Source organism: Suncus etruscus, chromosome 12 (genome assembly GCF_024139225.1).
Source record: "Suncus etruscus isolate mSunEtr1 chromosome 12, mSunEtr1.pri.cur, whole genome shotgun sequence".
Lineage (NCBI taxonomy): Eukaryota > Metazoa > Chordata > Mammalia > Eulipotyphla > Soricidae > Suncus > Suncus etruscus.
The window spans coordinates 71,229,146-71,256,324 of NC_064859.1; the positions used below are offsets into that span (position 1 = coordinate 71,229,146).

At 33.6% G+C, this 27,179-nt stretch overlaps 1 long non-coding RNA gene across 1 annotated transcript in view; it reads left to right on the forward strand.

Moving 5' to 3' along the window:
• LOC126024097 (uncharacterized) overlaps positions 1-27,179 on the forward strand; it is a 451,235-nt gene that overhangs the window by 318,779 nt on the left and 105,277 nt on the right. Inside the window, exon 2 of the long non-coding RNA XR_007500874.1 lies at positions 13,981-14,106. This is a non-coding gene — a long non-coding RNA (uncharacterized LOC126024097). The remainder of the gene's footprint in view (positions 1-13,980; positions 14,107-27,179) is intronic.

A 27,179-nucleotide genomic window follows, 5' to 3' on the forward strand; every position in this document is an offset into this window, starting at 1 on the left:
CCCAGGGTTATTGTTGGCTCTGCACTCAGAAATTACTCCCTGCAGGTTCCGGAAACCATGTGAGATGACAGTGATAGAACCCAGGTCAGTCATGTGCAATGCAAACTCCCTCCCTGCTCATTGTGCTATCTTTCCTGTGCTGACAATACATGCTATTTATTTTAACTCTACTATGATATAGATTCTAAATATTAGTAAATATTTCAATTAAAGAATAATAGTCATAAAGATATATCTTTCATAGCTCGTTGAGAGGACACAAAGCAATCATGCTATACTCTTCTGGGTTCTTTTGAAGATAGGCAAATAAAATGTCAGTTAGGGGTTGGTGATGGCTCAGCAGTAGGGCATTTGCTTTGCACTAGGCTGACCCAGAAGGGATTGCCATTTGATTCCTTGGCCTCCCATATGGTCCCCCAAGCCAGGAGGAATTTCTGAGAACATAGCCAGGAGTAACCCTTGAGCATCACTGTGTGTGGCCCAAAATAATAAATAGATGATAGATAGATAGATAGATAGATAGATAGATAGATAGATAGATAGATAGATAGATAGATAGGTAGGTAGATAGATAGGTAGGTAGGTAGGTAGATAAATGTGGTAGGCATTTGCTTTGCATGTAAACTCAGAACGGACCCAGAACAGACCCAAAACGGACCCTAGAATCTCATATGGTCCCCCAAGCCTGAGCCTGCCTGCCAGGAGCAATCACTAAGTACAAAGCCAAGAGTAACCCCTGAGGGCAGCTGCTGGGTATGGCCACAAAAATGTCAGCTAGATTTATATGATACAATGTAAGGATAAATCTATAAATTATATGGCTACTACTTGTGTATGAGAAAGAGACTCACCAAAGATAAATGACTTATTCAGGTTGTTTCGGATATTATATTCAAATTAACTTGATTCCATATCTTTTTTCCCCGTCCAGACCCTCCCCTTGATTCCATATCTTAATTTCTGAACAAATATATTGTTTTAAGTTTTTCTTTTTGGGGGGGTCACACCCGGTAGCTCTCAGGGGCTACTCCTGGCTATAAGCTAAGAAATCGCTCCTGGCAAGCTCGAAGACCATATGAGATGTCCGGATTCAAACCATTGTCCTCCTGCATGCAAGGCAAACGCCCTACTTCCATGCTATTTCTCCTGCCCCTGTTTTAAGTTTTTAATCATTTTTGTGAATATATATGTTTATTTGCTTGATTTTATTTTTATTAAATTTACAATAAATGGAAATGTTTAAGGAAAGAAATATTATCTCAACTTTTCATAGTTTTATTTCCAAACCAGTCATTAAAAAAACAATGGAAATTTATGAATCCTAAAACAAGTTTGTTTAATGCACATTTTTTGCTAAACTTCTTTAGTTTGAACTATTATAATTTGTGGGAGGAGGTCAAACCCCTTGTTGATGGTCTCCAAGTCAAAGAATGATTCCCAAAAAGATAAATTGAATCCCATTCTTCTGTCCCCCCTTTTGGGGGAGACTTTGATAATAATATCCGACGTGAATAATCAACGAATGCAAAAGATTAGGGGACCAAAGGTTCAGCAAAGAAAGTCTTTTGTCAGTTGCAGCCAGCTCCAAAAAGCAAACCGAACCAGCAGTCAGTTCTGGCAAAAGAGCTCCCTATGCCTCCCCAACAAGCTTTTTATTTCATTCCTTAATCACCCCCACCTGGAAGATCCAGGTGGGATGACAGGCAAAAACAATATTACAACAATTACTCAACAATTCCCCCTTTTTTGTAAGCAAACAATAATAGTATACAATACAATACAATAATAATATACAATACAACACTACATAATTACAATTACAAAACTTTAATAAAATATTAATTACTATAAAATTAAAAACATTAATTTCAATTAATTAAAAACATTTAGTTACACTAATCATAAATTAAATATACTTTAAAAGATTTTAGTCATAAAAAATACAAATATATAAGTTAAATTTTTTTTTACTAGGTTCAAAGTTACTCTCAAAAAATAAGGAGTATAGAACTCCTAAAAGTCCAATCAAAGACATTTGATGAATCAGGAAAGACGAGTTGTAACTTGATATAGAACACAGCACTGGAACAGTTAATGATGTATTCCTCAGTTCGATATCAGGAGGCTTGCAATTGTGATGAGATTCCTACAAATAAAACGTTAAGAACTGGAAAAAAAAGATGAATTGTAAGAAATAATAAATTAAGGCATAAAGTATCAGGAAAAAAAAACCATAAACAAAAATTATAAAACTGATAAACATGAAAATACATACTGTACAAAATTATGGGAATAACACTCATTTATAATTGCCAGAAATATCTATTTGACAGAAATCAAAATAAAGCCAAAGAAAAAATTTGAATTAAATCAAAAAGAAAAAAGAAAAAACACTTTGAAAATATAATAATGAAAAAACTGTTTAAATGAATATTTCAAAATAACAAAAAATTATAGTAACAAAAAAAACTTTTTAAATCAAAGTCGAGTAAATCTAGATGATCAAGAATTTCATATACACCATAACCATAACATTCTATAATGCAAATATGAAACTATAAATGTATTATAATCAGTCATCAATAATGAGCACTGTGAACAGAGTCTACCCAAAATTATGGTTATATCAAAACTATAATTATACCTTCATCTCAAAATCTATGTTGAGAGCAATAAAACACTGATGTTACAATGAAAAGTCAAAAGTTGCCAAATGAACATATATTGATACACAATCATAAAGCAACATTAACATGATTAAGAATCTTTCTTTCATATAGGTCTTAAGTAACATCAATATATTGCAAAATCTTCTAATTAATAGTGACCTAAAACAATACTGAAATTAAGGCATAAATACATCATACAAACAACCACAATGGGGATTCATCGTATTCATTCCTATTAAGCAATCATACCTAAAAAATGACCAGTAAAACATCAATGATAATCAACAAATAAAGGAAATGATCATTAAGTATTCATAGATCTCTGAGAAATATAAAACAAGATATATGCTGCTGTAGATTTTACCGATGCAATAGGGATTTTCTTGATCTTCTTATCATCAAAATTGATCCAATACTGTTCTGTGGCAATTTTACAATATGAAGTACAATGTCCATAATGAACTTGGCCAAAATGATTTGATACTGAGAATAAATTATATTTTTCAATCTTGTTATTATCTTCTTGAGTGAACTCTGCTAAATTGAGGTCTTCCAAAGGAAAATCCACATAAGTGTATAATTTTTTTAATCTGTTTTCCATCAAAAGCAAAACGTTTCAAATGAATTATCAATACAGGAGGTATTTTCCATAAATATGTTTTCTTTGAAAAATTCCTTTTAGTGTTGCAATTATAACAGTGAATTCTATTGTTATCTCTCAAATCTTCTTCTTTAAAAAATTCAACAAGGCATTCCTGTAAAGTACACTTATCTGCAGACTTGACAGCCAGGGACAACTGAACAAATGTTTCATAAACCTCAGACTTTTGGTAACATGTAAGATACTGTAGTATAGATTTAAACTGTCCTTGAAAGGTATCATAGATAACAGATTTGCAAGCTCTAAATTGTTCATATTTATCATTGTCTATAAAGTGTACAGTTTCATCTGTTACTGAATTTTTAAGCAAATCTTGATGTAGTCCTTCTATAAGAAACATTAATAATTCGTGAGGATCCTGTTGGTTGTGTCCAGCAAATTGGTCATTGAGTAAACTTATTGTTGCTTTGAAGCTTTCAGGATTGAAATACTTATGGCATCCATTTCTCATGATTTTGATAAGATGCCCAAATTCATCTGCTAATTTACCTTTATGTCCCTTTGGATTTTCTCTGTTAATATCTTTTTTATAATGATCTTGATAAAAATACTGAGTCAAGTCTGTAATATTATACAAGCATTGCAATATTGAATTCATGTAACATGAGTTACCCAAATTTTGTAATCCAGTGAAAACAGGTTTCTGTTTTTCTCTTTGTAGTCCAGACTGTAAGGATTTTTCACTTTTGTCAGATTCACTGAGAATATGAGGTATGAAAGTTAATCCCTCACTTACTTTCCCAGTCACCTCAGCAGCACCACAACTGTCAATATCTTGAGCACTCTGTACTTGATGTGGGGAGGAATCTATAGTCCCAGCAACCTGACCTTGATCATCAGCGCCAGTCCGATTTCTAACGAGGCGCAAGGGGACCCAAAATTCCTTAGGAGGGTTGTCATTTGTAGAAACATAAGCATATCCCCTCCCTCTCAAGAGGAGATAACCAGCTTTTTATCCTCTTTTATCCAAATTGGAATATTTGTTGTTTCTTGTCTCTGATTATCTTCTTTAAAATGTTTTTCCCCTGCTGTATAGCTCTCTCCCTGAGGTAAATTTAGATAATTTAGTGTAATGAGAGTCAAAGATAACAGCTCCGTTGGCATTAAACCTCTTTTTCTATTCTTTTGCAATTGAGTTTTCAGAGTTCGATGGGCTCTTTCCACAATTGCCTGTCCATGACAATTGTGGGGAATTCCTTTAAGATGTTTTATCTGCCATTCATTACAAAAAAATTCAAAAGTTTTACTTATATAAGAGGGTCCATTATCAGTCTTAATAGAATACGGAATACCCATAACAGAAAAACATTGTAAAAGAAAACTGCAAACTGCCTTAGATTTTTGGGAAGACATAGGAATTGCCCAAATAAATCGAGAATATGTATCCACTACCACATGAAGGTATGGTTTTTTGGGAAATAAGTCTGTTTGAGTTACATCCATTTGCCACAATTCGTTAGACTGCAAGCCTCTTGGATTTGCTCCTGCTATATGAGTCTTTTGTGCTAGCGGGGCACATATGTTACATCTTTTTATAATTTCTCTCGCTTGCCTCCATGGAATTTGATAATTTACATGTAAACGACGAGCATTTGTGTGTAAGGCTAAATGTTCCTCTACAGGTGATTTAAATATAGGCATTGCCAACAAATCAGCAGTTTTATTTCCTTTAGCCATTGGCCCTGGAAGGCCTGAATGAGCTCTAATATGTGTGATGAAGATAGGTTCAGTTCTTTTTTGAATAATGTGTTGTAACTTTTTTAATAAATTCTGTATAATAGGACTATGAGAATTGAGGGAGGCAGTGGCTATCACCGGGCATAAATTTACAACATATAAAGAATCAGAAACAACATTCATGGCTTCAGATACATTTTCTAATAAATAAATTAATGTTGCTAATCTAATTCAACTTTCTGTGCAGACTTATATTTGGTTTCTATCGTTATATTCATATTTTCTCCGGTTATTCCGCCCCGTCCCCCACTTGATCCATCTACATAAAAAACTTTTGCATTGGGAATAGGAGAATCCCTCACAATTGAAGAGATAACAAACTGAGTCTTTTTCAAAAAGTCCCAGGTCTTTTCTTTTGGATAATGAGAAGAAATCTCTCCTGTAAAATCTGAGAGAGCCCTTTGTAGAGATTCATTAAGAGGCAATATTGACTCAATTTCCTTTTTTGGTATTGGCAATACTATTATATCTGGATCAAAACCTAACAAAGATATTGATCTGAGTCTTGCTTTGATAATCAATTCTGAGATTAGTTGCAGGTAAGATATCACAGACTGAGGCTGTTTGTTATGTAAATACACCCATTCCAAAGGACCAGCCTGTTGCATTAAAGCCGCAGTAGGTGTTTCTTTTGTAGGGAAAATTAATAAAAATACCTTCTCTCCAGGGATAAATCTTAAGAGAAATGATTTCTGCAGTCTGTTCAAGAAAATGTCCAATTCATTTTTAGCAGTTTGTGTTAAATTTCTGGGACTATCTAATGCAGGATTACCTTCCAAAGTTTTAAACAGATTAAACAGCTCTGCATTTGAGATTCCTAGTGCTGGGCGGAGCCAATTTACATCACCCAAAAGTTTCTGAAAGTCATTAAGCGTTTTAAGGTTCTCTTTTTTTATGGAAATTTTTTGTGGACATATTGATGTCCTGTCCAAAATAAAGCCCAAGTATTGATATGGTGGCATGGTCTGTATTTTTTCTAAAGCTATTTTCAGTCCTGCCATTTGCAAACAATTGATCACATAAACATATAATTTCTGTAAATCTGTTTCATTATTCATTGTAATTAAAATATCATCGGTGTAATGATAAATTATAGTTTGTGGGAATCTTTCACGAGCAGGGCTCAAAATTTTGTCCACAAAATATTGACACATAGTTGGTGAATTTAGCATGCCCTGAGGGAGAACAGTCCATTGAAAACGCCTGCAAGGGTGAGTATTATTAATAGAAGGAACTGAGAATGCAAAACGATGTTTATCATCTGGGTGAATAGGAATATGATAGAAGCAGTCTTTTAGGTCAATTATAATTAGTGGCCATTCCTTAGGGATTACTACAGGTGATGGTAAACCTGTCTGTAATTTTCCCATAGGTACCATAGATAAATTCACAGCTCTCAGATCCATTAACAATCTCCATTTACCAGATTTCTTTTTTATGGTAAATACAGGTGAATTCCATTGAGAAAACGAAGGCTCAATATGTCCTAATTTTAGCTGTTCTTCCACTAATTCTGTCAGCACCTTTAATTTATCAGTTTTAAGGGGCCACTGGCCTATCCAAATTGGTTCATCAGATTTCCATTTTATTTTTATTGGTGCTGGGGTTTTTCTGGCAGTGGCCCCTACCAAAAATTTTGGGTTTTTAATTCCGGAGGAGGTTCAGGCTCACCTTGAGCTAATGGAATATGGAATTCTGCCTTCCATTGTTTATGCAAATCACGGCCCCACAGGGATGGTGAGAATGGGCCCACATGAGGTCTGATTATAGCCTTTTGATTTTCTGGGCCATAAAATACCATGGTTCTTGTGCTTAACAAGCAAGAACTCAGGCCTCCTATTCCTTTTAACGAATATGGAATTTCTTGCAGAGACCAATTTTTTGGCCATTCTTTATCAGAAATTACAGTGACCTGAGCACCTGTGTCTATCATGCCATTAAAGACTTGCCCTTCTATATTAAGTTTAATCATTGGATTTTCATCTTTACATTTAGTAATCAGAGCCACTAATGGGTTTTTGGCAGCCCCTGGATCTGTGCTTCCAAAACCTCCAGTTCTTATCTTATCTGAAGTCCCAAATTTAACATAAGGTATTATTACTATTTGGGCAATTGTCTCCCCTTTTTTGAAAGTCCAAGTAACAGGCACATTGATAACTACAATAATTTCTCCCTTTGAGTCTGAATCAATAACACCTGTGATTACTGATATACCTTTTACATTAAGGGAACTTCTGCCCAGAATCAAACCCATTGTATCTGGGGGTGGTGGTCCCACTATGCCTGTGTGTAGCATATAAGGGCATTCTCCTGGGTAAATTGTAATGTCCACTGGGCAAGTTATATCAAGCCCAGCACTGCCCACAGTGGCATGTGTTAATTCACTGATTGAAATTAATCTTCTTGGGCTGGGCTGGGGAGAATTATGGTTTGATGACTTTGCCCCTGATTTGTAAGGGCCTGGGGATTGGCCCTGTAGCCGTTTCCCTGTTTTTTAATTGTAGATCCTGGAGGAACTGAATTTAACAAAAGATGGCAATTCCTTTTAATATGCCCTTGTTTTCCACAATGGTAACAGGCAAATTGTCTCCTAGGGTTTGTATTAAAAGTTCTTCCTATGTTATTACTATGGGGATTTCCAGATCTACAGTCTTTCGCCCAGTGGTAACCCTTATTACATTTTGGGCAGAGACCTGGTTTTCGGGCAAGTTTTTGTCCCCCTTTGGTAAAGAGGTATATTTCCTTTAGTAATTGCAAAGGTTTGCACCTGATCTGAATTTACTAATGAATGGGGTATATCATAAACATTCCTACATGCATATAAAAAATCCATTTAAATCAGCTTTTTCCTGCAATGGAGCCAATACCAATTTGCAAGCTGAATTAGCATTATGATAAGCCAAACATTTTTCTAGAAATTTCCTCACCTCATCATTTTTAACTTGTATTTTTAAAGCATCTTTGAGTTTAGCCACAAATTCTACATAAGGCTCTTGGGGACCTTGGATGATTCTTAAAAAGGTTCCCTCACCAGTACTGTTAGTATCAATTCTTTCCCATGCAGATAATGCAATGTCTTTAATTATTTTTGAGATTTCCTTTGGTAAAGCTGCTTGTGTCTGTATATCTGAATATTGATTTTCTCCCATTAATAATTCATATGAGAGATTAACCCCTGCCACTCGTTTTTTGGTTCCATCTGGACTATATAGTTTGGATTTCACACCCTCTGCATATAGCATTTCCCATTCAGTTCGCTGTTTAGATGGCAGGCATATTTCAGCAAGTTTTTTAAAGTCATGCAGAGTCCAAATTGATTTTCGACACCACATGCTTAGCACCTCCTGACAATATGGAGAGGTAGCCCCATATTCTTTACATGCTTTCTTAAACCGTTCTACATCCTCCATTTCAAGAGGTTCATAATTTGAAACATATACTGTTTGAAATAGAGTTGAGGCTGGATTAGCAGAAGTACCTTGCACAGGACTCTGATGCCTGAGGTGTGGAATACTAGAATGTGGTTCATTGTCTGAGTTGGCATTAACATGTGAGTCCATACTGTGAACAGAATCAGGACTCTCTTGTGGACTTAGCACTGGAGGCTGATCATCAGTGTCAAGATCTTGATTTGGATTATGAGTATCTAAATTACGTGTCCGAGTTGATTTTTTACCGGCAAAAATACCTATACTTTTGCTGCTAGTGTTAGATTTATCAGCCTGTATCTTAGTCTGAATTTTCGTAGGAAAAAATTTTTTATTGTCCATACTGGTCATCACTTTACAATTTCCACATTGTCTATTTCCTAACCACCAGCCAATGACTATGCATATGGTAGTCATATTAGCCAACACAGAAATTCCACAAACTATGACTAATGGAGACCACTCAAGCAATGCAAATATTGGAGTAGAAATTTTTGATTGAATTGTAAGCAGCAACCATCCAACGACAATGATATTTACTAGTATCAAACCAAGTGGTTTATATCCAAGCAGAGTAATGCACTTGAGTAATGCCAAACCGATGTATTTAATAACAGATGGCATAGTGAGCGTGAGTATCCATAATAACCAGCCAAGGATCTCCAGAGGTGATTTCCAATAAAACATGTCACTTACAGTTCCAGAGGGTCCAGATTCACCTGTTCCGGGCGCCAAATGTGGGGGGAGGTCAAACCCCTTGTTGATGGTCTCCAAGTCAAAGAATGATTCCCAAAAAGATAAATTGAATCCCATTCTTCTGTCCCCCCTTTTGGGGGAGACTTTGATAATAATATCCGACGTGAATAATCAACGAATGCAAAAGATTAGGGGACCAAAGGTTCAGCAAAGAAAGTCTTTTGTCAGTTGCAGCCAGCTCCAAAAAGCAAACCGAACCAGCAGTCAGTTCTGGCAAAAGAGCTCCCTATGCCTCCCCAACAAGCTTTTTATTTCATTCCTTAATCACCCCCACCTGGAAGATCCAGGTGGGATGACAGGCAAAAACAATATTACAACAATTACTCAACAATAATTTACTTTAATATTTTTATAGTACGTAAGCAACCTCTATTCCTTAGCTGGTGTTCTAATATACACTTTATTCAGAACTAATCAGCAATTTTTCATAATGCAATAACTATTGAAAATGTTTTGGTATTTGACACTAATAACAACTACCATTTTTCTCTTGGCATTGGCCTTACTTATATTGATTTGTAGAATCTTAATATATATGTTATGGGTATTAAACAATTGACTGTTCTGTGTTGAAGTGTAGGGCATATATTTTCTTTAATGCTAAATTGTGACAAGTTTAGTAACTGAAAAATGACAATATTTAATTATCCAAAGCTATAGAAGAGTTTCTAGCTTTCGTACTGATTCTGACTTTATTGGAGTCAAAGAGTTATCCTATCCTTAACTTTTAAAAAACTACACATTTATTTTACTTTACTACTTGTGAAATAGCAGACTTCATAGATGCTAAGCCTTGGAAGAGAAGAATGCACTCAAATAAGAACATTTCATAATGGGGCCAGAGTAGTGGCGCAGTGGTAGGGATTTTGCCTTGCACGCCTCTGACCTAGGACAGACTGCAGTTAGATCCCCAGTGTCCCATATGGTCCCCCAAACCAGGAGCGATTTCTGAGCGCATAGCCAGGAGTAAGCCCTGAGCGTCACTGGGTGTGACTCAAAAACCAAAACCAAAACCAAAAGAACATTTTATAAGCATCAAATATTTGCCAAGTCTCTCTGCTTCTTTTTCTGGAGTATTGGCTTCCTGGCCAAGAATCATATCATGATCACTCACTTCTATCACGTTGTTGCTCCCTGTTTTAAACTTTAAATTTTCAGTTATAAAAATGAAACAATCCATTTCACTGAAAAACGAAAAACAAAAACAACAAAACACCTCAGGTAATGTCTTCTAAAGAATAAAAGAGAGAAATAGTATAAAGAAATTTAGCAAATAATTTCAACAAATGGAATGAATTTTTGTTCCCATTTTCTTTTTTATTATTAAATTTTGGTTTCAGCAATCTGCAGTTATTTTTCTGCAGGGTATTTTAATTGAAGAGTAGAATTTAAAAATAGGGTCTCCCGACTATTGAGTATGATACAGTAGCATTTATGTGGGACAGCTGGTAAATTTGTGATTTGTGTAGATTTTTTTTTTAAATCTGTCATCTGAACTTTGCTTTGGTAATACTGCAAATTAGCAGCTATTCATTCTTTAATGAACAGGGTTCATGTAAATTTCAACTATGAATAGGCAATCAGAATTTCTTTGGACATAATGGGTTATTTACTAGGCTTTCATTTCAATTTTGAACTCTTTGCTTCTTTAAACACCATCCTATATAATTTGCTCCCATCTAATTACATATGTATATATTTAACATATAGATACTGCCTTTGTGCCTATATATGCTCCAAATTGCTTTATTAAAATAATGGCAAAAGCATATTCTACCTGAAACGAACATATAAAATTCAATTTAAGTAAGTTTAGCTGTATGAACACTTAGTTGGAACAGTGGTTATTGTTGGAATGAAATTTGAAGAGAAAGTATGGTATCATGGCCATAGAAAAATACTAGAGGAAAGGCACATGCAATCTAGACATTTTATTATTTTTCCTGATTAACCTAAAATTTTAACTTCAGAGGAATCATGAACCATGTGAAACATGACCTAGCTCAGTCTGTCTCCTCTCTCTTTCAATCTATTTTTTTCTCTCTCATGCGTATTCTCCTTTCACACCCTATTTACTTTTACATGTTTTAGATTTATTGAGTTTTGAACCTTATGAATAATTAAAGCTATTAACCTAACCTGGGATTTAAAGGCTTAATCATAGATCAGTTATTTTAAACAGTTCTAAATTCAGAAAACATGAGATGATTTTCACACTTTTACTTTTAATATTTTTAGCCCTTCTTTCTCCCCGCAATTTGAACCCAGTGAGAATAAAACATGAATTCCAAAGCCCGTACATAGTCTTCTGATAACTGCACTTTCTAGTCAATTAGAATAACCAATAAAGTAATGATCATTTTGCTCATGGGATTTTCTAAAGCTGTATCTTTTTATTAAAAATTGTGGGGCCGGAGAGATAGCATGGAGGTAAGGCGTTTGCCTTTTATGTGGAAGGACAGTGGTTCAATCCTGGCATCTCATATGGTCCCCCAAGCCTGCTAGGAGCGATTTCTGAGCGTAGAGCCAGAAGTGATCCTTGAGTGCTACCAGTGTGACCCAAAAACCAAAAAATATATATATATTGTAATGATTTTATATATATTCTTACTGCCCTTCTATTATTTTCTTTTTAAGATAAATTAAAGTAGAAAAGGAACATCAGGGACATCAGGATATAGCATTGAACAGATTCTTTCACTAGTATAAGCTTAAACAATATACATACATATAGAATTATTCCATATATATGAATGTATTTATGTACATTCTATGTAGTTTTATATAGTTTAGAAACAGCACATCTTTCTCAAAACTAAAATATGCGTTCTGTTCAATAATTGTTTCTGAACCAACAACCTCTAAAATAAAGTTTAATTCTCTTTTTTGGTTTCTGTTTTTTGGTTTTTGTTTTGGGATTTTTTTTTTTTGGTTTTGGTTTTTTTTATGGTCACATCCGGCAGCACTCAGGGGTTACTCCTGGCTCTACGCTCAGAAATCGCTCCTGGCAGGCTCAGGGGACCATATGGGATGCCGAGATTCAAACCACCGTCCTTCTACATGGAAGGCAAATGCTCTACCTCCATACTATCCCTCCACCCCCTAAAGTTTAATTCTTAAGAGTACTGGTAGTGTGATACAACTATGTCTTCTATATGGTTTTTCTAGCTGCCAAGGGAACAACCTGCTCTCTAGGGTAAAATATATGTTGAAAATTTTCATACAAATGGTATAGTCCTAGAATTCTCTTAAGGCAAAACAGTATATCATCTATTTTTCATTATATGATCATTTTTAATTTCCTGGAGAGCATAAAGCATCCAAAAGAATTTTATTTTTAACAGTTTCCAAAGCATTGCAGCAGTTTTATCTCCTTTTTGTGGATTTAATGTTTGCTGTTAAATGTTAGCAAAAAAGATGGCAGAGTTAAAGATTCCCTCTTATATTTCAATTTTCCTTTCTTTCCCTAGTCAACTGGGATTTAAAAAGATATCAGAAATTTCCTATGTTGTTTGGTAATGATAGAGGTGGAACTCTCATCGACGGCTGGTAGGAATGCTGCCTGGTCCAACTCCTATGGTAAACACTATGGAGGGTTCTCAGTAAACTCAAAATTGAGCTGCCATATGACCCAGCAATCCTTTTTTGGGGTATCTATCCCCAGGATAGAAAAACATTCATCCAAAAGAATGTTTGCACACTGCTATTCATTGCAGCACTCAGTACAATAGCTAAGACTTGGAATCAACCTAGATTCACAACAACAGATGAGTGGATCATGAAAATGTGATACATGTATACAATGTAATACTACATAGCTGTAAGGAATTATGAAATCATGAAATTTGCAGCAACATAGATGGAACTGGAAGATATTATGTTAAAGTATAAGCTAGTATAATTATCTTCTTCTAGAAAAAGGATAAATACAGAATGATATCTCTTATATGTAGTATTTACAATAAATCCATGGAAAAATGCAATGATTGAAATGGGAGTTGTCACAAATACCCTTGACCTTAGAGTATTGTGAAGAGAAAGAAAGAAACTGAGTGGAGGAGGCAAAACAAAAATATGAAGGGATGGGGCCAAAAAGTCTCAAAAATGTGGAGATTTTTTAAAAAGGAGGGAGAAAGAACTAAATATTAAAGCTAAAGGCAACAACAATGGAATCCAAAGACCCAAACTCTTAACAATCTTAACTGAAAATTGTCCTGTTACACTGGCAGTTTGTGAGAACAAAGAGGGGGTGTGGAATATACTCAGGAACATGGTGGAGAGAAATGGACAGTGGTTGTGGGAATGACCCTAATTCATTGTGTGTCTGAAATCCAACTATGAAGGCTCTTATAAATCACAATGGTTACAATAAAATAAAATAAAATAAAAATAAAACCTTTATTCTCTAAAAAAAACAAAGTAGAGAAAAAACTATCAGGGAGATAGAGTGATAGATAGATAGATAGATAAATAGGGAGATAGGGAGATAGATAGGGAGATAGAGAGATAGATCAGATAGATATCAGATCAGATAGATCAGAGTGCAGTGATCGAATATTGACATTTAGTGTGGATGCTAACTCCTTTTCTCTTAAAAATTATACTCATATGCATTTGTTATTGCATATTAGAAAATTAATACATAATAATTGCTACATATATAAAAAGTCATCAGCTATCTCAACAGTCATTATAAATAAAAGAAAGGGGTCTCTTCTCTTTTCTCCAGTGACATCTCTCCTCCCTCACAACCCTGTTTCTTCTTCATTGGACATCATTGATGTTGCTGAGAAAATATAACTTGGACTCATCTATGTGTTCTGAGGGCATGAAGGAACTTCAGTCTTTTATATAGGTAAGATTTTTCTTCTCTTGGCTTTTGAGGCAAAGGAAGTCTTTTTGTATCCTCTCATTATTTCATCTCACATCTTTCACTTTTCTGTGTTCACCTACCATCTCTTTCCCTCAAGTGCACAGAAGAACCTAGCTCTTGTGATCAGCAGGAGTAGTGTAGGTGGAAGCAAATGTTAAGTGGTAAGTGATGTGCTATATAATCCATGTCCCATCACAACATACCTTTCTGAAGACAATTCAAAACACGTAAATATTCCAAAGATAATATGTTGTTCATTTTAATGAATATGGGCATTTTAGTCAAAGCTCCAGGAAAGCCCTTGTCCATTATACACACTAATTCATCCCTTTTCAGTGTGAAGTCTGTATTTGACCCAGCTCTCTGATATTGCCTAGAACCACCTTTCACTTGTAACCTGGGTGATATCTCTGCACAGCTTTCTAGAGAAAATAAACCCTGCATTCTCACAAATGTGACTGCTGCTGCCTGACTCTGCTTTCTCATAAGGCTCTGTGCTGTATCTTCCACAGCAGGCATGTATAGGTTTACTGGTTTTAGGTGCTCCTATGGGATTGAGCTCCAGTTTGCAGCTGATCTTGGGATCTCTGGTATGTTTCTTAGTTATCATGGGCATGAATTTGTACTAGTTTCTCACGATCCACTTGGAGGTAGGAGTTAAAAGCTATTAAAAACAAACAAACAAAATTCCTGCACCAAAAGCACTTTTGCATCATCTATTAAAATGTGCAGATCAGTTCAGCAAAGTGTACTTTATCTTGCTGCACAATTAGCCTTGGTTACTAATCTTTACTGATGTAATGTCTCACGCACTGCTAGGGTGCAGCCTGTATTAGCAGCTCCATCAGAAAGACCTGAGACCATCCCCCCAATCACTGCTTAGAGAAACCAGACAGAGAAAGACTGGAGGCCTTTGAGGCTACCAGGGTTAGCCCATTTGCTTGGATTAGTCAATTAGGTAAATATTGCTTCTGGGCTCATCTGGAAACGAACAACAGATTCTGCAAATGGAAAAGCTGATCTGACTCAGTGACTGACAATCCAGGTGGCATCCCCTTCCTGCACTAAATCAGGGTCGGTCATTAATATGCTAAAAACGCTACAACCAATGGGATCCCAAGGCGACCACTCAGACACGGTCATGAATAATCCATGCAGCACCTGGAGGCATGAAATTTTCATAGACAGCCATGGTCTCTGAGTTGTGGATGTGGGGATGCAGGAGTGTGGGACAAGCCTGTGCTTGGAGGGGGAGAAGAAGGAAATTCCCACCTGCAATGGATCTGGTTTTGTGGGGAGGAGTTTTAAGCTTGGGCAAGTGCCAGAGGATATTTAGCAATGTACTGACTGACTTCTTACCGGGTTCTTTCCAGATGCCACTATTCAGCTCGTCTTAAGGCAGCGGCTTCTTCTATCTTTGTCATTATCTCCAGACAAGTCTGATTCTGCTTTTCCCTAGAACTTATCGGAAAATCCAACCGCAAGTAAGGGTATTAGGTTAAGAACCCCAAGACCAGCTTTTAGCTTTTTAGCTTTTTTCTTCTTTTTCTCTCTCTTTTCTCTTTTTCTCTCTCTCTCTTTCTTTCTTTCTTTCTTTCTTTCTTTCTTTCTTTCTCTTTCTTTCTTTCTTTCTTCTTCTTTCTTTCTTTCTTTCTTTCTTTCTTTCATTCTTCTTTTCTTTCTTTCTCTTCTTCTTTCTTTCTTTCTTTCTTTCTTCTTTCTTTTCTTTCTTTCTTCTTTCTTCTTCTTTCTTCTTCTCTTCTTTCTTCTTTCTTTCTTTCTATCTTTCTTCTTTCTCTTCTTTCTCTTTCTTTCTTTCTTTCTTCTTCTTTCTTTCTCTTCTTTCTTCTTCTTTCTTTCTTTCTTCTTCTTTCTTTCTTTCTTTCTTTCTTTCTTCCATTCTTTCTTTCTTTCTTCTTTCTTTCTTTCTTTCTTTCTTTCTTTCTTTCTTTCTTTCTTTTTTGTGCATGGCTTTCTTTTTCTTCTTTTTATTTTATTTTATTTTATTTTGCTTTTGGGGTCACATCTGGCGGCGCTCAGGGGTTACTCCTGGCTCTGCGTTCAGAAATCGCTCCTGACAGGCACAAGAGACAATATGGGATGCCTGAATTCGAACCACAGTCCATCCTGGATCAGATGTGTGCAAGACAAACGCCCTACCGCTGTGCAATCTCTCCAGCACCATGGCTTTCCTTTTCTTAACATCTATTTCCCTCCATATAATAAACAGGTAGCAACTATCTTACCCTGAAGCTGTGAAATCTAGTGGGACATACTAGGAACAGTTTTGAGCATATTTCTTAAAACTTAAATCTCTACTACTGCCTCTGTATCTCACCCTTGCTTGCCAGTTAAAATAATTTCTCTTTCAAGAGAATTTTTTAAAAAAATTTTATGTTTTTCAACTCAGGCAGTATATTGAACAACCACATAGGAAAATGTTTTAGGAGAATTGAAAATAAGGTGTGGCTGTTCCCTGAGAGTTGAAACATTAGCCTCTCCAGAGTTGGAGTCTATATATCACATTAATGAGCATTGTTATGTAAGTGCTTTGAGCTTTTTATCTTAGGGCATTGATTTAAATCACTGCTGGTCTTTCTGATTTATTACAACATGCCAATAATCTGCCTTCTTTTTAGTCATTCTAAAAATGACTAAACTAAGTGAATTTTAATATTTCAGTGGTTACATGTATTCTTTTTTTCTGTTTCATATTTGATGAACACAAGTCTTTGAGAAGAAACTCCTTACCCCAACCAGCCTACACCAGTGGTGGGAAGACAAGAGAATTTAGCAAGAATGGCCAAAGGAAACTACTTGCCTTTAAGGAGTGGAGTGGAGGGGAATTCTAGGTAGGAGGTGGACACTCAGAATTTCTCCTTTTCTTCATCAATTTCCTTTTATATTGAGGAAAAAGGGTGGCCTAGACCTGCTGTGTAGGAGGCTTCCTTCATTCCTTCAGATCAGGATATACCCTAACTGAACTCTGCTAGGTCAATCTTCTGGACTACTCATAATCTTTAATAGGTCTAACGGAGCTGAGAAATCTGCTCCATACAAAAATAAGCCTGTGAGGATCACCTCTCAGGCAGGGCATAATCTATGATTTTTCCTTCCCCATCACTGAACCATATGTCTAGAGGGTATCAGTTCAATATACTTGACATTGTCCAGATCCCCTCTTTTTTTTTAAAGCTTCCTCCCACAAATTACACAAATTAGAACACAGTTATTTTTCCCTCAGGGATTCTGGTATTTTCCTGAAGATACCCAAATTGAGAAAAACTGAAAATGTTACTCTTTAAAAAAAAGTTAATATACACAGATATATACAGATGTATATGGTTTAGAGATGATGTAGATTTTGCATATTATAGATAAAAATTCTATGGACACAAATAATATTGAAATAGAGATAGAGATAATAGATTATATAGATATAACAAACTGAAACTAACTAGCATTTGAAAACAAAAACTTCCTTTAGATTAAAGTGACTTAGATATAATTTTTAAAATTATTTTTATTTTTTTTAACTGTGCGGTTACTTGATTGGCACCAAGTGCTACATATATTGTAGATAAATTTCCTAGTTTGACCTTATACAGAAAGAATAATATATATATATATATATATACCAATTAACAATCATATATAAAAGTTGTAACAAATGATTTTGATACATTACTTCCCTTTTTTACCATTGTTGAGTATTTGATCCCCAAATTGATCTCTCAGTTGATTCCTAAGCCTAGGCATTGCTTTAGAGATTTCTTCTTCTCCCTGTATGTGAATGCATACACACATTCACTCACACAGACACAGACACACACCACACACACACACACACACACACAGAGTACAATAGAAGTGATGTAACAGTATTGAAAATCTTGTACGTATTATGATAGAAGAATATGTAATAACATGTATTTGGGAAAAAACACACTGAAGGAGTAATGTCTAAACGAACACAGGGATGTATACATAATACTAATAGTCGTATATCAATAGCAATTCATCTATTATAATAAATATACTATAGCAATGCAAAGTAAACTGTGCGCATTGTACTTGCTTGGGTGGGGGCATCTTTGAGAACTCTACTTTTTTGTTTTTCTGTAAAAAAAACCCTGAGAAACAAATTATCTTAATTCAAAAGAAAATATGTTCAAAGACTTGAGTCAAATTCATTGCTAACAGATGAGAGAAAATTGTATCAAAAATGCATCCAAAACAGTAAGGAATTATGTTTTACCCATTGATTACTTGGGCTTAGCACAAAAAGCTTTTGGAAAGAACTAAAAGTATAAAAATCTTAACATTTAGAACTGAGTTGGTAATTGACATTATAAAAAACGTGCTAGTTTTCTTTATAAGAAGCATCAGAATGATCTAACTCTAAATAAAATTATATTCTTGGGATGTATAATTACCAAATGACTTTAGGGTTGCTTTATTGGAAAGGATAGCATAGATGGTGAAAATCTGAAAATTGTTAGAATCCATATTCTTAAAAAATAGTGATTTGTTAGAGAAAATTAATCAAATAATTTCAAAGAAACATGCTATAATTAAATGTTTATATTAAAACTTTTAAATAAAGTTACCGATATATTTATTTGGCTGAAAAGATGAAATAACCAATAAACCTATGGATTACCTGAAAAGTATCCAAACTAAATCTTTATTCTTTTCAGAATAATTAGGAAAAAAGAGAAAATACTACTAAAAAGGGATAAATTACTACTACTCTTGAAGCTTCAAATATTCTCAGATAATGCATCAAGGAAAAAATAATCACCAAATCAAAAATATGACCTTGTGAAGATAAGTTTCCCTAGTTAAGTTTAAATACCAAAGTGTACAAATAACCAAGTATCTAAAAAAAAAAAGTCTAAAACTCATTGACATTATTTAAAAGCATCACTGATTATTATCAGTCTATCTTCCAAGAAAAAATTAAAATGGAAGAGTTCTCATATATTTTCTTTAGTTATTTCTTTTATAATCAAATAAAATAGAAATATTTAAGAAAACAATATTGAGAAAGAATGAAAATGTTTAAAACGACATTCATATAATTTATATTTAAAATGGAGTAGTTGACTTCCAAGAGACTATTTGAGAAATCTATTTTTTACTAGATCTGAATGGAATAATATGAACCAAACAAAAACATAACAATTAAATAGAAGGAGGGATATTACATAATTGTTAAGGGATCAATAGATTAAGGAAACTCAACATATATTTAACATATTTGCACTGATAAAAGGGCAGCAAAGGTTATAAACCAACTGATAATAGACTTGAGTAAATATATCAGTGACAACACAATAAAGGTGGAAAAGTTCAATACTCTACTCATTATTAGATAGAATAACTTACAAACTAACAATAAAATAGCAAATACCTTAAGTAAGGAATGAGAAAAACTGATTTAGTGGATGCCTCTAAGTTACTTCAAGCCCCCCCACCCAAGCACAAAACCATATATACATTCATCCCCAGTGAAAGGAATGTTCTTCAGGATAGATCACATATAGAAGCATAACTCCATAAAACCAGAAAAATAGAAATCATATCTAATTTCTTTTCCTATCTCAAAAACAGAAATAAAAAATACAAGCAACAAAAATATAGGGGAAAATAAAATAAAATGTAAATTAAACATAAATGTCAAATTAAGGGAAAATTAAGGGAATTCAAAAATATAAGGGATAATCTAATATTTAGTAATTGTGGAGGTGGGGAAAAAAGAAATTGAACAACATTCTATGAAGGGACAAATGAATCATATAGAAAGACAAAAACAAAACAATTCCTCAAACAAGAAAAAAGATACAAATTATCAAAAAATAAAGCATACAGCAAAAGTTTTACTAGAAGTATTTAAATAGATTTTCACGCTCACACAGAAAAACTGAAAATAGTTCAAATTAACTTTTTACTCATCTCAATGATATTTGAAATTTTTATTTTCTAATAGATTGCTGCTAGTAAGTAGATTTTTGTATTGAATTTTGTACTGACCTTTATCGTGTGAGCTTTTACAGTTCCATCATTAGTTCTATACCTTATAATAAATTCCATAGTACTTTCTAAGTTACCAGTGATATATCGTCTATGAATAAACTTATTTCTATGTATTTATCTAAGAAATTCATGCTGGTCAAATCACATAAGATGCTGATGGAGAGTGGATTACTCCAAATATTTAGAGAGTATTTCAATAATTACATCAAACATGATGTTTTACAAAAAGTTCTGTCACACTTGATAAGATTCTGTTCATATTAACTTTCTAAAACTTTTCAGAATTAATGAGTTTTATGTTCTGTCAATTATTTATTAATTAACTGTTAGATAATCAGATCTATTTTTTTCTATTTTGTGGAGATGAACTTTATTACTGATATTTTTAATATCAATATTTATCTTTTTAAAATTTTAATATCATGGATTTTATTTCTAATATTACTTTGCATTTTATTATTTATTATTGGAACTTACTCTTTTTTCAATTCTTTAAAAAATCTAAATTTCTGAAATCTCATAATTTTCTTCATTTGCTTAGAGAAATGCCATGTATATATATATACACACAGATATTTATATTTGTATATATATATTAGAGATTTCTCTGATAGTGATTAGGTTAACTAATCCATTTTAAATATAAATTATATGTATGTTCTTTTAAATATTTTCACTCTTCCTCAATATTATCTTCATGCAAGTTTCTATTTTTATTTAATAATAAAGAAAAACTCAAACAGTTCACTTGCATATAATCATTTCTCTTATTTTCTAGCCCAAAAACTATATCTTGTTCACTCACAGATACTTTTTTGTTAATTTGAGGTCTTTTACTATGAGTTTAAAAGATCAGTGTCCAAGGTACAAATGTGGGGGTTATTTTGTGTACTTATCAATACCTTCAGAATTATAGTCCTATAATGTCTGTAGCCTTAAGTCTAAAAAAGTTGACTCATATATTTTTCCCAGTTTTATAGTAGTTTACTATGGGGGTAAATATTATGTCATAATGGCTGGAGAGGAAGAAACTTTCTTCATAACTATGACCAGTGTATTTGCTTAACTTTGTAAATATATTACTTTTTTTTTTTAACATTCTCTACATAAATATTTTGTAACTTTAAATTTCAACATCTTTTATCTTTGTAGTATAAAATTAGTATGTAATAAATATCTTTATTTCTAGCTCCTTTAATTGTTTGGTAATCTTAAATATTTGAAAAACTAAATTTTGTATAAATCCCAAATTCCTTTTTTCTAAAATTAACATTTTTTACATAATTTGATGCTGCTAATTTAGGGTTAATTTATATGACTTTCATATTTGCAAATTAAAAGTAAAAATCTTAATTCCTTATATACTCAGTGTTCTTGAAAAAAATAACTGGGGGCCGGGCGGTGGTGCTAAAGGTAAGGTGCCTGCGCTAGCGTAGGACGGACCGCGGTTCGATCCCCCGGTGTCCCATATGGTCCCCCAAGCCAGGAGCGACTTCTGAGCACATAGCCAGGAGTAACCCCTGAGCGTTACCGGGTGTGGCCCAAAAACCAAAAACAAAAAAAAAACAAAAAAAAAAACGAAAAAAATAACTGATATTTGATGCTGGCATTGACCTTTGCTATAAGCTATAAGTCATTACCCATTCAATTCATTACCTTTCCCTTAAGAAGGTTAAAATGTGCCTCAGGTTTTTTTCCCCAAAGGGAAGGGGGGAAATCCTTGGGATCATTCCTTTGTTTTACATTAGCCTACCAGTCTATTTAAAATAATGTTTGACCCCAAATATAGTTGTTTTATACTCCAATAAAACTTTAGATTCTCACATAGGCAATAAAAGATCTGAAACAAGAAACCATCACAAATAAGCTCTCAATCAATACATGAACTTAAATAGCATAAGTTAAAACCTTAACTTACAGATGTTCACACTGGCATAAAGGACTGTAATTGTATGAAGACAGGTTGATTTTAGTCCTATGTCTTCATAAATACATTGAATAGTCTATGAGAACGCATATTCTGTTCAATTCCATTAAGCTAATAACAAAATGATAACTAAGTGATTGTGTTTTAAGACATAAATTTTGTATTGAAATAGCTATGAGTAATTATATAAAGAGATCAATTATTCTATAGATTCTTTTGTCAGTTCACAATGCACCTTCATAACAAGTTTGGATAAGTTGATAAAAGACTAGTCTCCAATGCCACTTTGAGGCATGCTTGATTTTGTGAATATTCTGTGCAGTTTCAAGGCCAGGAAATCCATAAGGAAAAAAAAAGTGCAGTTGACATCAAGCAGATACTGCAGTCAAGCGTGGTAGACATAAAAGAACATGCTGTCGTTACACAATTTATGTTATAAATAACCCCCCAATTATTCTGCCCCCATACTCTCTGTTCTGTCTCTTTTCCTTACCTTTTTCTTAACCCCTTTCATAAATGCTTTTCTATTCCTCATTGCCCAAGCATGAACAGGGACACTCCCTCTTCTTTGGTATACAGTTTCAATTTCCCCCCTGTCTTCATGGTCTGATGAGAACCATGGAAGTAAAGTTAACAGACATCCAAATTTATAAAATCACAGCTGTACATTTAATAGCTTAGAGTGTCACATGGAAAACATAGGGGAAGAGAGTGGTTGTTTTTGAGATGATAACCTCCCTAGCTTTCTGCAGGGCAAGGCAAATGGATATAGGAAGAGGTGCTAATCTATTGGCAAGGAAAGCAGGGTTCTAGTTTTGCCTCAGTTGTTAACTGCAGGCATATTAGACAAAAAATGATTTTGTTTCTTTACTCATTCTGTTTAAATAAAACCTAAAGTTTTATAAGCCTAATATTATTTCACTAACATACATTGTAATTTAGACTATATTTCTACTAAAAATGTCATGTTTAGGTGAATTAATGCTATTATTTTCACTATTCCAAGAGTTGATGCTTTTCTTAATAAAAGCACTATATTAATAAATAATAGATTGATACAATTAATTTATGTCAAATGTACAAAATACAAAACGTTTCTTTGTCATTTTTGCATTGATGCTGAAAATTTAAGAGTTAAGGCCCAATGTTATAGAAATTACCAAAATAATATCAGTATTAAGTACTCCAATTTTATGACCAAGTATAAATATATTATAAGAAGTTACTGAACTGTATGATTCATAAAGTTTTCCATATACACTAGTTACATTTTATTTGTTCTTTTTAACTATAGTGAGATACAAATTATTACTAATACTATGTACTTTAGTAACTGACTTACTGATCATATTATTGTTAGCTATATGTTTAACCTTAAACTATAAGTATATTTATGAAGGTTTAGAAAGATATATTTCAGAATAACAATATAATGAATCTTAACTAAATTCAAAATTTAGTTTAAGAATTTGGAGGTTTTATTTATTTGCTTTCATTTAAATATACAGTTATTGACATTATTAAACTATTATAGGTGAAGAAATTGAAGTTTAGAAAAATTAAATGCTTACCAAATTAAAGAGAACCAATTTGAAGTCAAATATATTTTACTATGTTACTCATTATCTTTCCATTTTTTTCAAGGTATAAATAAGCCAGTGTTGCTTTCTTTAATTAAACAACATATCTTATTTTTAAGTCTATCTTCTTCTGGCCAAGGCACTTTTACAAACAAATATGAATCTATTTAATTCTAGTAATATCTGGTTAAAATAAATTTTTCCATCATGTACTGATAGGAAAATGATAGCATCTGATGGAAAAGAAATATTACCAGTCCTATAAGTATCATGATCAAAGAAATTAGTTAACATTAATATGTGTTTGTTATCTATTCAAAAGTGCATGCTTCTTTTTATATTGTCAACTTCCTGTGCATGCTGAGAATTTTATAGAACGTAATATTTTATAGAACATAATATTATATATATTATACATTTTATAGAACATAACATTGAAATCATCATAAATGCTTAGTAAGCAAATCATGACGATGATAGGAAATTTGTGGTATTGAATATACCACTCTAAAAATGTTTAAAGATAATATACTAGATACCCTCTCCTGAAAATCATTCAGTCCCTCCCAAGTCTTCTCCCAACACCAGGAGGCTCGTCACATGTGTACCATAAATCAACTACTCATACAGGCCTCTACAGTTGCTTTGTTCAATTCATGCCCAACCTGCACCCTCTGCTTAGAATAGCTGTGAGTAGTAGAAAGAACATTACCATTGAGTTAGACACACCTCATTCTCTTCAAAGATTGATGTTTAGGAGCCAGCCATGTGCCAGGCAGCATGCTGGTTCTATTGCTGTGAAATCAATAAATCATAGTCTTTGCTCTTCATAAACTTGGGTTTAAGCCTAACTCTGTCCAATAGAAATAAAAAGCATGTAAAAAGAGACCAATTTTAATACTGCATTTTACTCACCCAACATATCTTTTCACCTTGATATCAATAAAAAGTGATTTATTTTTATAGTTAATTGGTATCAAGTTTTCAAAATGTAAATGCATTTTACACTGACAGTATATTAATTTGAGTTATATATATTGAAATGCTCTATTTGGTTAGTTGAGACTACAGAGAAACACACAGTTTAGTAGAAGAAAATATCGTCAAATATGTATTTATAATTCTGTCCTATCATCCATATATGTTGTTAAATTGAAAAGGGCCTGATGATCAAGCTACCAGTAAACATACTAAAGTGTTTTTGTATGTATATATAATGAATGTTGGAATTATTTTATCAACTTAACTTTGGTTAAGATCCTCAGATGCTTCATGAATACTGATAAATAAGACATCAACAGTGACAAAAGTGTTTTATGAAGAGTCCATGAATTTTTCAGAAAGGACACAAACATGATTTCCTAAGTTTGGTGAAAAATTATGCCAATCCATATTATTTGGAATAAAAATTTAATTCCCACCATCTCTAGTTTACAAACACATCAGTGTGACACTATTTGACTGCCTAGAGAACAAACAAGTAAACAAAACCCCCACAGATTTTTAAAATATATTTTGTACTAAATTTTTCTGGTCTACATCATTAACTCTGTGTGATGCTTTCTGTGTGCATAATAGAATATATATAATATATAATATTATATAATATATATATATATATTGGGGGGCCACACCTGTTTGATGCTCAGGGGTTATTCCTGGCTAAGCGCTCAGAAATTGCCCCTGGCTTGGGAGGCCCATATGGGACACCGGGGGATCAAACCACAGTCCTTCCTTGGCTAGCGCTTGCAAGGTAGACACCTTACCTCTAGCACCACCTCACCGGCCCCAGAATATATTTTTTAACAAACAATCTAAACTCAATAATAGGTACAAATTCACAGAGTTTTTTTAATGTTTAATTATGGTTTCACATAATTAATTTAAATCTGTTTTATCCTAATTAATCAGAAATACAAAAATTTAAAGAGGAGTGGAGAAATAAATGAGGGCAACCAATAATCAGTATAATGTGTGTGCTATTCATGTTCAATATGGGAAAGCTCAGTGGATTTAATGAATAAAACTTTAGCAAGTAAATAAGACATTTTCTAAAGCTTACTACAAAGAATGGTGAGTGCAGTTAGAGATATAACTACACTAACAACTATCATGACAACGGTAATGAGAGAGAGAAGTAGAATGCCTGTCTGGAATACAGGTAGGGGATGGGGAGGAGGGAGCTAGGAGCCCTTGGTGGTGGGATGGGGAGTGTTATTTTTTTTTTATAAATGAAACTCAACTACAAACATGTTTGTAATCACAGTGCTTAAATAAATATATTATTTTAAAATAAGTCATTTTCTAAAGATACCTCTGAGGCAAGAGAGACTCAGCCAGCTGTGATATTTTATAAACTACATAGCAAAAAGTCTACTTTCTTGCTTAAGAATGCTCTCCCATATACTAAAACTTATTGAGTCATTCCTTCAGTCAGTTGGATATAGCTTATGGATATCATCAACCAAATATAGTAGGATTTGATCCTCATTTCTTCTCTAAACTCATCTGCTTAAGAGTATTTGAACCCGATGGGGTTTAAAAATCGAGATCTATTTGGGTAATAATACATGCCTGAGTTTAGATGTAATCTGTAAACCAGCATTTAGGAGGAATAGAAAACTTTTGCAATAATCTATTGTTTCCTACAAGTATCTTAAATAATTTTCCTAATCGACTAAGAACTGTGAGTCAGTTATAAAACATAGAAGAAAGCAGAGGTGGCAATCTCTCTAACACTCACTAGAGTGATTTATTATAGATATCCCTCCAAACATTAGTCATATAAAATATAAATCAAAAATATTATAAAAGTTTATGTAAAGAGAAAAGAGAAAATCACAATTAAAGCAAAAGTGACACAAGCCAATCCATGTGTGATTCCTCTAGCACTACAAGGCGTGTACCTGAGCACAGAGACAAAGCAAACATTAGCAAAGCTGGGTGTGGCCCTTCTCCCCCTTAAGCAAAAGAAAAATGAAAAAAAGAAATGGCGACCAACTATATGGGATAAGATATTTGTAAGTCATATATCATACATGGTGTTTATAAAGTTACACTATGTAAATAATTCATAAAATTCAATAAAAGCAAAATAACAAAAACCAAAGTTAAAAGGAGAAAATTTAAACAGAACTTTTAGAGACCAACAGGAGTCAATTGGCAAATGAAAAGATGTTTAGCATCCCTCCTCATTAGAAAAATACAAATTAAAACCAGAGTGAACTGTCTACTTGGGCCGGTGAGTATTGTTAACAAGAAGAAAAAAAAATGTTGAAAAGAAAAAAAAATTTTGTATGTTTGCAATAATAACATTGCAAATAAATATTATATTATTATTGTTATTATTATTATTATTATTATTTAGATTTTGGGCCACACCTGGTGATGCTCAGGGGTTACTTCTGGCTATGCTCTCAGAAATCGCTCCTAGCTTGGGGGACCATATGGGACGCCGGGTATATAACCGAGATCTGTCCTGGGTCAGCCACATGCAAGGCAAACGCCCT